Raw genomic sequence first — 11,998 nt, forward strand, 5'->3', positions numbered from 1 at the left:
TACTACATAACGTTATACTTTATTACGTAATAGTATGTAACGTTATTCGTTATAAGGTAATACTACATAACGTTATACGTTAGTACGTTAGAGTATGTAACGTGATACGTTATTACGTAATAGTATATAAAGTTATACGTTACTACGTAATAGTATATAACGTTATACGTTTGTACGTAATAGTATATAACGATATACGTTATCAGGTAATTCTACATAACGTTATACCGTATTACGTAATACTATATAACGTTATACGTTAGTACGTAATAGTATATGACGTTATACGTTATAAGGTAATACTACATAACGTTGTACCTTATTACTTAATAGTATATAACGTTATACGTTAGCACGTAATAGTATGTGACGTTAAACGTTATAAGGTAATACTACATAACGTTATACTTTATTACGTAATAGTATGTAACCTTATTCGTTATAAGGTAATACTACATAACGTTATACTTTATTACGTAATAGTATGTAACGTTATACGTTATAAGGTAATACTACATAACGTTATACCTTATTACGTAATAGTATGTAACGTTATACGTTATAAGGTAATACTACATAACGTTGTACTTTATTACGTAATAGTATGTAACGTTATACGTTATAAGGTAATACTACATAACGTTATACGTTAGTACGTTAGAGTATGTAACGTGATACGTTATTACTTAATTGTATATAAAGTTATACGTTACTACGTAATAGTATATAACGTTATACGTTAGTACGTAATAGTATATAACGATATACGTTATAAGGTAATACTACGTAACGTTATACCTTATTACGTAATAGTATAAAACGCTATACGTTAGTACGTATTAGTATATGACGTTATACGTTATAAGGTAATACTACATAACGTTATACCTTATTACTTAATAGTATATAACGTTATACGTTAGTACGTAACAGTGGTTGACGTTATACGTTATAAGGTAATACTACATAACTTCATACCTTATTACGTAATAGTATGTAACGTTATACGTTAGTACGTAATAGTATATAACGTTATACGTTATCAGGTAATACTACATAACGTTATACCTTATTACTTAATAGTATATAACGTTATACGTTAGCACGTAATAGTATGTGACGTTAAACGTTATAAGGTAATACTACATAACGTTATACGTTGTTACCTAATCGTGTATAGCGTCATACGTTGTTACGTAATAGTATATAAAGTTATACGTTACTACGCAATAGTATATAACGTTATACGTTAGTACGTAATAGTATACAACGATATACGTTATCAGGTAATACTACATAACGTTATACCATATTACGTATTACTATATAACGTTAGACGTTAGTACGTAAGAGTATATGACATTATACGTTATAAGATAATACTACATAACGTTATACCTTATTACGTAATAGTATAAAACGTTATACGTTAGTACGTATTAGTATATGACGTTATACGTTATAAGGTAATACTACATAACGTTATACCTTATTACTTAATAGTATATAACGTTATACGTTAGTACGTAATAGTGTTTGACGTTATACGTTATAAGGAAATACTACATAACTTCATACCTTATTACGTAATAGTATGTAACGTTATACGTTAGTACGTAATAGTATATAACGTTATACGTTATCAGGTTATACTACATAACGTTATACCTTATTACGTAATAGTATATAACGTTATACGTTAGTACGCAATAGTATATGACGTATATACGTTATAAGGTAATACTACGTAACGTTATACTTTATTACGTAATAGTATGTAACGTTATACGTTAGCACGTAATAGTATATGACGTTAAACGTTATAAGGTAATACTACATAACGTTATACCTTATTACGTAATTGTATAAAACGTTATACGTTAGTACGTATTAGTATATGACGTTATACGTTATAAGGTAATACTACATAACGTTATACGTTAGTACGTTAGAGTATATAACGTGATACGTTATTACGTAGTAGTATATAAAGGTATACGTTACTACGTAATAGTATATAACGTTATACGTTAGTACGTAATAGTATATAACGATATACGTTATCAGGTAATACTACATAACGTTATACCTTATTACGTAATACTATATAACGTTATACGTTAGTACGTATATATGACGTTATACGTTATAAGGTAATATTACATAACGTTATACCTTATTACTTAATAGTATATAACGTTATACGTTAGCACGTAATAGTATGTGACGTTAAACGTTATAAGGTAATACTACATAACGTTATACTTTATTACGTATTAGTATGTAACGTTATTCGTTATAAGGTAATACTACATAACGTTATACTTTATTACGTAATAGTATGTAACGTTATACGTTATAAGGTAATACTACATAACGTTCTACTTTATTACGTAATAGTATGTAACGTTATACGTTATAAGGTAATACTACATAACGTTATACGTTAGTACGTTAGAGTATGTAACGTGATACGTTATTACGTAATAGTATATAACGTTATACGTTATAAGGTAATACTACATATCGTTATACCTTATTACTTAATAGTATATAACGTTATACGTTAGTACGTAATAGTGTTTGACGTTATACGTTATAAGGAAATACTACATAACTTCATACCTTATTACGTAATAGTATAAAACGTTATACGTTAGTACGTATTAGTATATGACGTTATACGTTATAAGGTAATACTACATAACGTTATACCTTATTACTTAATAGTATATAACGTTATACGTTAGTACGTAACAGTGGTTGACGTTATACGTTATAAGGTAATACTACATAACTTCATACCTTATTACGTAATAGTATAAAACGTTATACGTTAGTACGTATTAGTATATGACGTTATACGTTATAAGGTAATACTACATAACGTTATACCTTATTACTTAATAGTATATAACGTTATACGTTAGTACGTAATAGTGTTTGACGTTATACGTTATAAGGAAATACTACATAACTTCATACCTTATTACGTAATAGTATGTAACGTTATTCGTTATAAGGTAATACTACATAACGTTATACTTTATTACGTAATAGTATGTAACGTTATACGTTATAAGGTAATACTACATAACGTTCTACTTTATTACGTAATAGTATGTAACGTTATACGTTATAAGGTAATACTACATAACGTTGTACTTTATTACGTAATAATATGTAACGTTATACGTTATAAGGTAATACTACATAACGTTATACTGTATTACGTAATAGTATGTAACGTTATACGTTATAAGGTAATACTACATAACGTTATACTTTATTACGTAATAGTATGTAACGTTATACGTTATAAGGTAATACTACATAACGTTGTACGTTATTACGTAATTGTATATAACGTTATACGTTAGTACGTAATAGTATATAACGTTATACGTTATAAGGTAATACTACATAACGTTATACCTTATTACTTAATAGTATATAACGTTATACGTTATTACGTAATAGTATATGACGTATATACGTTATAATGTAATACTACATAACGTTATACTTTATTACGTAATAGTATGTAACGTTATACGTTATAAGGTAATACTACATAACGTTATACGTTAGTACGTAATAGTATATAACGTTATACGTTCTAAGATAATACTACATAACGTTATACGTTGTTACCTAATCGTGTATAGCGTCATACGTTGTTACGTAATAGTATATAAAGTTATACGTTACTACGCAATAGTATAAAACGTTATACGTTAGTACGTATTAGTATATGACGTTATACGTTATAAGGTAATACTACATAACGTTATACGTTAGTACGTTAGAGTATATAACGTGATACGTTATTACGTAATAGTATACAACGTTATACGTTATAAAGTAATACTACATAACGTTGTGCGCCATAGCGTAATAGTATATAACGTTTTACGTAATTACGTAATATTATATAACGTGATACGTTATTACGTACTGGTATATAAAGTTATACGTTAGTACATAATAGTATATAACGTTATACGTTCTAAGATAATACTACATAACGTTTTACGTTAATACGTAATAGTATATAACGTTATACGTTATTACGTAATAGTATATATCGTTATACTTTAGTACGTATTAGTATATGACGATATACGTTATAAGGTAATACTACATAACGTTATAGTTTATTCCGTAACAGTATGTAACGTTATACGTTATAAGGTAATACTACATAACGTTATACATTAGTACGTTAGAGTATGTAACGTGATAAGTTATTACGTAGTATTATATAACGTTATTCGTTGTCAGGTAATACTACATAACGTTATACGTTAGTACGTAATAGTATATAACGTTATACGTTCTAAGATAATACTACATAACGTTATACGTTGTTACCTAATCGTGTATAGCGTCATACGTTGTTACGTAATAGTATATAAAGTTATACGTTACTACGCAATAGTATATAACGTTATACGTTAGTACGTAATAGTATACAACGATATACGTTATCAGGTAATACTACATAACGTTATACCATATTACGTATTACTATATAACGTTAGACGTTAGTACGTAAGAGTATATGACATTATACGTTATAAGATAATACTACATAACGTTATACCTTATTACGTAATAGTATAAAACGTTATACGTTAGTACGTATTAGTATATGACGTTATACGTTATAAGGTAATACTACATAACGTTATACCTTATTACTTAATAGTATATAACGTTATACGTTAGTACGTAATAGTGTTTGACGTTATACGTTATAAGGAAATACTACATAACTTCATACCTTATTACGTAATAGTATGTAACGTTATACGTTAGTACGTAATAGTATATAACGTTATACGTTATCAGGTTATACTACATAACGTTATACCTTATTACGTAATAGTATATAACGTTATACGTTAGTACGCAATAGTATATGACGTATATACGTTATAAGGTAATACTACATAACGTTATACCTTATTACTTAATTGTATATAACGTTATACGTTAGTACGTAATAGTGTTTGACGTTATACGTTATAAGGAAATACTACATAACTTCATACCTTATTACGTAATAGTATGTAACGTTATTCGTTATAAGGTAATACTACATAACGTTATACTTTATTACGTAATAGTATGTAACGTTATACGTTATAAGGTAATACTACATAACGTTCTACTTTATTACGTAATAGTATGTAACGTTATACGTTATAAGGTAATACTACATAACGTTGTACTTTATTACGTAATAATATGTAACGTTATACGTTATAAGGTAATACTACATAACGTTATACGTTAGTACGTTAGAGTATGTAACGTGATACGTTATTACTTAATTGTATATAAAGTTATACGTTACTACGTAATAGTATATAACGTTATACGTTAGTACGTAATAGTATATAACGATATACGTTATAAGGTAATACTACATAACGTTATACCTTATTACGTAATAGTATAAAACGTTATACGTTAGTACGTATTAGTATATGACGTTATACGTTATAAGGTAATACTACATAACGTTGTACATTATTACGTAATAGTATATAACGATATACGTTATCAGGTAATACTACATAACGTTATACCTTATTACTTAATAGTATATAACGTTATACGTTAGCACGTAATAGTATGTGACGTTAAACGTTATAAGGTAATACTACATAACGTTATACTTTATTACGTAATAGTATGTAACGTTATTCGTTATAAGGTAATACTACATAACGATATACTTTATTACGTAATAGTATGTAACGTTATACGTTATAAGGTAATACTACATAACGTTCTACTTTATTACGTAATAGTATGTAACGTTATACGTTATAAGGTAATACTACATAACGTTGTACTTTATTACGTAATAATATGTAACGTTATACGTTATAAGGTAATACTACATAACGTTATACGTTAGTACGTTAGAGTATGTAACGTGATACGTTATTACGTAATAGTATATAACGTTATACGTTATAAGGTAATACTACATAACGTTGTACATTATTACGTAATAGTATATAACGATATACGTTATCAGGTAATACTACATAACGTTATACCTTATTACGTAATACTATATAACGTTATACGTAAGTACGTAATAGTATATGACGTTATACGTTATAAGGTAATACTACATAACGTTATACCTTATTACTTAATAGTATATAACGTTATACGTTAGCACGTAATAGTATGTGACGTTAAACGTTATAAGGTAATACTACATAACGTTATACTTTATTACGTAATAGTATGTAACGTTATTCGTTATAAGGTAATACTGCATAACGTTATACTTTATTACGTAATAGTATGTAACGTTATACGTTATAAGGTAATACTACATAACGTTATACTTTATTACGTAATAGTATGTAACGTTATACGTTATAAGGTAATACTACATAACGTTGTACGTTATTACGTAATTGTATATAACGTTATACGTTAGTACGTAATAGTATATAACGTTATACGTTATAAGGTAATACTACATAACGTTATACCTTATTACTTAATAGTATATAACGTTATACGTTATTACGTAATAGTATATGACGTATATACGTTATAATGTAATACTACATAACGTTATACTTTATTACGTAATAGTATGTAACGTTATAAGTTATAAGGTAATACTACATAACGTTATACGTTAGTACGTTAGAGTATGTAACGTGATACGTTATTACGTAATAGTATATAACGTTATACGTTATAAGGTAATACTACATAACGTTATACCTTATTACTTAATAGTATATAACGTTATACGTTAGTACGTAATAGTGTTTGACGTTATACGTTATAAGGAAATACTACATAACTTCATACCTTATTACGTAATAGTATAAAACGTTATACGTTAGTACGTATTAGTATATGACGTTATACGTTATAAGGTAATACTACATAACGTTATACCTTATTACTTAATAGTATATAACGTTATACGTTAGTACGTAACAGTGGTTGACGTTATACGTTATAAGGTAATACTACATAACTTCATACCTTATTACGTAATAGTATAAAACGTTATACGTTAGTACGTATTAGTATATGACGTTATACGTTATAAGGTAATACTACATAACGTTATACCTTATTACTTAATAGTATATAACGTTATACGTTAGTACGTAATAGTGTTTGACGTTATACGTTATAAGGAAATACTACATAACTTCATACCTTATTACGTAATAGTATGTAACGTTATTCGTTATAAGGTAATACTACATAACGTTATACTTTATTACGTAATAGTATGTAACGTTATACGTTATAAGGTAATACTACATAACGTTCTACTTTATTACGTAATAGTATGTAACGTTATACGTTATAAGGTAATACTACATAACGTTGTACTTTATTACGTAATAATATGTAACGTTATACGTTATAAGGTAATACTACATAACGTTATACGTTAGTACGTTAGAGTATGTAACGTGATACGTTATTACTTAATAGTATATAACGTTATACGTTAGCACGTAATGGTATGTGACGTTAAACGTTATAAGGTAATACTACATAACGTTATACTTTATTACGTAATAGTATGTAACCTTATTCGTTATAAGGTAATACTACATAACGTTATACTTTATTACGTAATAGTATGTAACGTTATACGTTATAAGGTAATACTACATAACGTTATACCTTATTACGTAATAGTATGTAACGTTATACGTTATAAGGTAATACTACATAACGTTGTACTTTATTACGTAATAGTATGTAACGTTATACGTTATAAGGTAATACTACATAACGTTATACGTTAGTACGTTAGAGTATGTAACGTGATACGTTATTACTTAATTGTATATAAAGTTATACGTTACTACGTAATAGTATATAACTTTATACGTTAGTACGTAATAGTATATAACGATATACGTTATAAGGTAATACTACATAACGTTATACCTTATTACGTAATAGTATAAAACGTTATACGTTAGTACGTATTAGTATATGACGTTATACGTTATAAGGTAATACTACATAACGTTGTACATTATTACGTAATAGTATATAACGATATACGTTATCAGGTAATACTACATAACGTTATACCTTATTACTTAATAGTATATAACGTTATACGTTAGCACGTAATAGTATGTGACGTTAAACGTTATAAGGTAATACTACATAACGTTATACTTTATTACGTAATAGTATGTAACGTTATTCGTTATAAGGTAATACTACATAACGATATACTTTATTACGTAATAGTATGTAACGTTATACGTTATAAGGTAATACTACATAACGTTCTACTTTATTACGTAATAGTATGTAACGTTATACGTTATAAGGTAATACTACATAACGTTGTACATTATTACGTAATAGTATATAACGATATACGTTATCAGGTAATACTACATAACGTTATACCTTATTACGTAATACTATATAACGTTATACGTAAGTACGTAATAGTATATGACGTTATACGTTATAAGGTAATACTACATAACGTTATACCTTATTACTTAATAGTATATAACGTTATACGTTAGCACGTAATAGTATGTGACGTTAAACGTTATAAGGTAATACTACATAACGTTATACTTTATTACGTAATAGTATGTAACGTTATTCGTTATAAGGTAATACTGCATAACGTTATACTTTATTACGTAATAGTATGTAACGTTATACGTTATAAGGTAATACTACATAACGTTATACTTTATTACGTAATAGTATGTAACGTTATACGTTATAAGGTAATACTACATATCGTTGTACGTTATTACGTAATTGTATATAACGTTATACGTTAGTACGTAATAGTATATAACGTTATACGTTATAAGGTAATACTACATAACGTTATACCTTATTACTTAATAGTATATAACGTTATACGTTATTACGTAATAGTATATGACGTATATACGTTATAATGTAATACTACATAACGTTATACTTTATTACGTAATAGTATGTAACGTTATACGTTAGCACGTAATAGTACATGACGTTAAACGTTATAAGGTAATACTACATAACGTTATACTTTATTACGTAATAGTATGTAACGTTATTCGTTATAAGGTAATACTATATAACGTTATACGTTAGTACGTTAGAGTATGTAACGTGATACGTTATTACTTAATTGTATATAAAGTTATACGTTACTACGTAATAGTATATAACGTTATACGTTAGTACGTAATAGTATATAACGATATACGTTATAAGGTAATACTACATAACGTTATACCTTATTACGTAATAGTATGTAACGTTATACGTTATAAGGTAATACTACATAACGTTGTACTTTATTACGTAATAATATGTAACGTTATACGTTATAAGGTAATACTACATAACGTTATACGTTAGTACGTTAGAGTATGTAACGTGATACGTTATTACGTAATAGTATATAACGTTATACGTTATAAGGTAATACTACATAACGTTGTACATTATTACGTAATAGTATATAACGATATACGTTATCAGGTAATACTACATAACGTTATACCTTATTACGTAATACTATATAACGTTATACGTAAGTACGTAATAGTATATGACGTTATACGTTATAAGGTAATACTACATAACGTTATACCTTATTACTTAATAGTATATAACGTTATACGTTAGCACGTAATAGTATGTGACGTTAAACGTTATAAGGTAATACTACATAACGTTATACTTTATTACGTAATAGTATGTAACGTTATTCGTTATAAGGTAATACTGCATAACGTTATACTTTATTACGTAATAGTATGTAACGTTATACGTTATAAGGTAATACTACATAACGTTATACTTTATTACGTAATAGTATGTAACGTTATACGTTATAAGGTAATACTACATAACGTTGTACGTTATTACGTAATTGTATATAACGTTATACGTTAGTACGTAATAGTATATAACGTTATACGTTATAAGGTAATACTACATAACGTTATACCTTATTACTTAATAGTATATAACGTTATACGTTATTACGTAATAGTATATGACGTATATACGTTATAATGTAATACTACATAACGTTATACTTTATTACGTAATAGTATGTAACGTTATACGTTATAAGGTAATACTACATAACGTTATACGTTAGTACGTTAGAGTATGTAACGTGATACGTTATTACGTAATAGTATATAACGTTATACGTTATAAGGTAATACTACATAACGTTATACCTTATTACTTAATAGTATATAACGTTATACGTTATTACGTAATAGTATATGACGTATATACGTTATAATGTAATACTACATAACGTTATACTTTATTACGTAATAGTATGTAACGTTATACGTTAGCACGTAATAGTACATGACGTTAAACGTTATAAGGTAATACTACATAACGTTATACTTTATTACGTAATAGTATGTAACGTTATTCGTTATAAGGTAATACTATATAACGTTATACTTTATAACGTAATAGTATATAACGTTATACGTTATAAGGTAATACCACATAACGTTATACTTTATTACGTAATAGTATGTAACGTTATGCGTTATAAGGTAATACTACATAACGTTGTACTTTATTACGTTATAGTATGTAACGTTATACGTTATAAGGTATTACTACATAACGTTAAACGTTAGTACGTTAGAGTATGTAACGTGATACGTTATTACGTAATAGTATAAAACGTTATACGTTAGTACGTAATAGCATATGACGTTATACGTTATAAGGTAATACTACATAACGTTATACTTTATTACGTAATAGTGTGTACCGTTATACGTTATAAGGTAATACTACATAACGTTATACGTTAGTACGTTAGAGTATGTAGCGTTATACGTTATAAGGTAATACTACATAACGTTATAGTTTATTCCGTAACAGTATGTAACGTTATACGTTATAAGGTAATACTACATAACGTTATACATTAGTACGTTAGAGTATGTAACGTGATAAGTTATTACGTAGTATTATATAACGTTATTCGTTGTCAGGTAATACTACATAACGTTATACGTTAGTACGTAATAGTATATAACGTTATACGTTCTAAGAAAATACTACATAACGTTATACGTTGTTACCTAATCGTGTATAGCGTCATCCGTTGTTACATAATAGTATATAAAGTTATACGTTACTACGCAATAGTATATAACGTTATACGTTAGTACGTAATAGTATACAACGATATACGTTATCAGGTAATACTACATAACGTTATACCATATTACGTATTACTATATAACGTTAGACGTTAGTACGTAAGAGTATATGACATTATACGTTATAAGATAATACTACATAACGTTATACTTTATTACGTAATAGTATGTAACGTTATTCGTTATAAGGTAATACTACATAACGTTCTACTTTATTACGTAATAGTATGTAACGTTATACGTTATAAGGTAATACTACATAACGTTGTACTTTATTACGTAATAATATGTAACGTTATACGTTATAAGGTAATACTACATAACGTTATACGTTAGTACGTTAGAGTATGTAGCGTTATACGTTATAAGGTAATACTACATAACGTTATAGTTTATTCCGTAACAGTATGTAACGTTATACGTTATAAGGTAATACTACATAACGTTATACATTAGTACGTTAGAGTATGTAACGTGATAAGTTATTACGTAGTATTATATAACGTTATTCGTTGTCAGGTAATACTACATAACGTTGTACTTTATTACGTAATAATATGTAACGTTATACGTTATAAGGTAATACTACATAACGTTATACCTTATTACGTAATAGTATAAAACGTTATACGTTAGTACGTATTAGTATATGACGTTATACGTTATAAGGTAATACTACATAACGTTATACCTTATTACTTAATAGTATATAACGTTATACGTTAGTACGTAATAGTGTTTGACGTTATACGTTATAAGGAAATACTACATAACTTCATACCTTATTA

The sequence above is a fragment of the Bombus pascuorum genome, unplaced genomic scaffold (genome assembly GCF_905332965.1).
Source record: "Bombus pascuorum unplaced genomic scaffold, iyBomPasc1.1, whole genome shotgun sequence".
NCBI classification, from domain to species: Eukaryota; Metazoa; Arthropoda; class Insecta; order Hymenoptera; family Apidae; genus Bombus; species Bombus pascuorum.